Genomic DNA, 3,604 nt, shown 5'->3' on the forward strand with positions numbered 1-3,604 from the left:
TTGGGGAAGCTGGAGATATTGCGCAGCTCTATCATCCGTGCTCTCCCTTCCGCGGGCCGGCAAACCCGCTAGGCGCGGGCCGGGGAAGCTGTCGGGACCGCCTCCGCCCCTTCCTGTCTTCGCGGGGCCTTCAGGGGGCAGCCCATGACCGTCTCCGAACCGCGGGCTACCCCAGCCCTTCCCACCGCAGACGACCGGGCGCACCGCGCATGCGCCGGCTACTTCCACGTCCACAACAACCAGAGCTCGGAGTTCCGACGGTGGGCGGAAGCCGAAGAACGCTGACGTCACATCCGGAGCCCAGAGTTGCCATTAGTTACCGAAGAACGCGGAACGGTTTCCCTTGACAGTGAATCCAGGGGTAGAGCAGGAATTCTCAGCAATTTTCCCGTGAGTTCCTTCCTAGAAATTTGCTCGCTATACTAAGAACTAGCGCCTGGCCAACAATAATTGCAAACAAATGAAGTTTGGGAAGCGCACTTCTTAGCGCTTTGCCTCAAATATTTACTTATGGTGGTAAGAAGAAACCCTGGGTGGGTTTGGGGATATACCTAGAAATACTGGACTTTGTATTAAAAAACCTGACCCAGCCCACCTGAGAAAAGGCCATCTTCCACATGAGTTTACAGGCTGGAACAAGGGTGTAGAAGGCACCATCTCTCCCTTACAATAGAGGTCCTCCCTCTGCCCCTGTCAAAACAAACCTGGGAAGCACTAAGCTTATTCCTCTCTTAATGTGTACTGTGCATGTTATTTAAAATACCACTGTTTCTGCATGCAGTCCTCAAACATCTAGCTATATGAAGAAATATAATTGGTGCCCTTCCTAATCTAATCAGAGGCTGTTTGGTTTGGCCCTATAGTGTTAAAAGTAAAATTCTACCAACATTTAAAAGCCAGAGATTTCATACAAAAATCCAAATTTCCAGTTGATTTTGAAAAATAAGAATTCCAACATGGAAAACACAGATAAAGTGATTGCCCCTTTTAACAAGTGCTTTTCACTCCAAGGTCGGGGGAAGGTGAGAGAGGGTGAAGGGGAAGGAGGAAGCGGGATGTGTTGATGTAAGGAAACTTGACTTGGGGCGATGAACAGACAATACAATATACAGATGATGTATTATAGAATGTACCAGAGGCCCAGTGCATGAAACTCGTGCACTGGGGGTTGAGGGGGGGGGAGGTCCCTCAGCCTGGCCTGCGCCCTCTTGCAGTCTGGGAGCCCTTGGGGGAGCAGGCCCAAGTCATCAGTCGGACATCCTTAGTGCTGCTGTGGAGGCAGGAAAGGTTCCCTCCACACCACTGCACGGGCTAGCCGTGAGCCCGGCTTCTGGCTGAGCGCACTGACCACCAGGGGGCAGCTCCTGTGTTGAGTGTCTGCCAACCGGTCATTCTGCCATTTGGTTGATTTGCATATTAGCCTTTTATTCTATAGGATTATAGAAAAATACTTTTCACTCCAGTTTGCCACAGACCCAACTAATCTTATTCTATTCTTATTACACCCTCCCTTGCTGTGGTTATTTATCTTACCTGCCCCTTCCCCATATTTGAGGATTTTACCCCACTGCAAGGAACTATTTTTCTTTTAAAATCCCTTCCAATACCTCTAATTGTACATTTTTGGATAAATGACCTAAACTCTCTAAAACTATTCAGCTCTTAGATGAAGATATTGTCAACTTCTTACTTACAAGTCTACTTTTTTTTCTGTAAGGACATTTATTTGCAAGTTATGGAGGTAAAGGAAGGGCCCTTGGAGCTTGGGAATGAGGAGGCTAATGATGTGGTGCCTAGGGCAGGGAGGAGGTGGGGGAAGGGAAAGGAAAAGGGAGGGGCATGCTCTCAGGAGAGCCCTTACAAGTCTACTTTGAGAATTATTATTGCACCTGTATAAAAGTGCTAAATGTTAGTTCCTTCACTTTCAAAAATTTATACTAACCCTGTCACTTTTTAAGTAGAGAAGTCTATCCCATATGATTATATAATGAAACAAATTGTTTGTCAATGTAGAGCTTTAAAAAAAAAGTGAATATGTAGCCCAGTGATAATTAGTCACAAAGCTTATGAATAGAAGATTGCCATCTAAATCAAAGACATAGTGAGATCATATACATGTTTCCACACTAAGATACTAAAACTCATTTTTCAGAACTTATGCTTGACTTTGTTTTAAGCCTCAGTGTTTTTTTGGGGGGAGGGGAGGGATTTTAAGAAACTTTAATATAAAAATATAGTTATTCTACTTAATTACAATATTTATGTGAGAGCAAATTAAATTAAAACAGTAGATATTTACTGTGGCAAAAATATTAATGCAGGTGCCATAAAAATTCTGTATTACTAATTCTGCTATACATTTAAAAATTATTCCTACAATACTACAGAACTACTTATTACCCTTAATATTTTTATTGTTTTTAATATATTTTTTTTTATTGATTTCAGAGAGGAAGGGAGAGGAAGAGAGAGATGAAACATCAATGATGAGAGAGAATCATTGATCGGCTGCCTCCTGCACGCCCCCTACTGGGGATCGAGCCCGCAACCTGGGCATGTGCCCCTGACTGGAATTGAACCTGGGACCCTTCAGTCCACAGGCGGACGCTCTATCCACTGAGCCAAACCAGTCAGGGCACCCTTAATATATTTTTAAAAGATTCAGTGAGAAAAGTAGATAATATATGATTTTATTAATAAATAGTGTGAAAGCATCAATGATAACTTTTCTTTTAAACAACCATGTCTTGACTTTAATGTTGTGCATACTGGCCTCTATGGCACTGCAAGTAAACACATGAAAATATTTCTCATTTCCATGCACAGGTATTCAGCTCTAACACCATTTACAAATTATCATGGGCAAAGTAACCTTTGCAAAAGTTAATATTCATTTGAACAGCCACAATTAAATATTAAAACAAGCAAGATACAGACTATGTTCAATATGCGCCAGATGTCAAGTGATAACATTTAATGTTATTTAGAACTTAATTTTCTTATTTTCTTTATAGGGACATCTTTTGTATGTGTGGGTGCTCAAATGAAAACTGAGGAATGCACTATTTGACCATAATAACAAAATTCACACACAAGAGGGTGTTCGTCTCCTCTAAAAGAAGTAATACATTTTTTGCTCATAATCTCTCTCTAAGCATTATTTCACATACTAGAGGCCCAGTGCACAAATTCGTGCATGAGTGGAGTCCCTCAGCCTGGCCGGCAATCAGGGCCACGGGGGGGACTGCAGGAGGTTGGCTGGCCTGGGGGAGGAGCTATGGGAAGTTGGCAAGCTGTGGGGAGGGGCCACAGAAGGTTGGCTGTGGGAGTGCACTAACCACCAGGGTGCAGCTCCTGTGTTGAGCGTCTGCCCCCTGGTGGTCAGTGCATATCATAGCAATCGGTTGACAAGTCGGGTTGTTCAGTCGCTTAGGCTTTTATATATAGATTATTAATGAAAATACTTAGAAGCACCAACCCCAAATTTTGTCTTCAAGGGACAGTTATTAAAAAAGAGTGGCTCATTACATTTAAAAAAAAAAAAAGGTCAAATTTCAGCAATACTAGTGCTAAAAATAAATCAAATTTCTTAGCATACACAAAG

This window comes from Myotis lucifugus, unplaced genomic scaffold (assembly GCF_000147115.1).
Source record: "Myotis lucifugus unplaced genomic scaffold, Myoluc2.0 scaffold_123, whole genome shotgun sequence".
NCBI lineage: Eukaryota > Metazoa > Chordata > Mammalia > Chiroptera > Vespertilionidae > Myotis > Myotis lucifugus.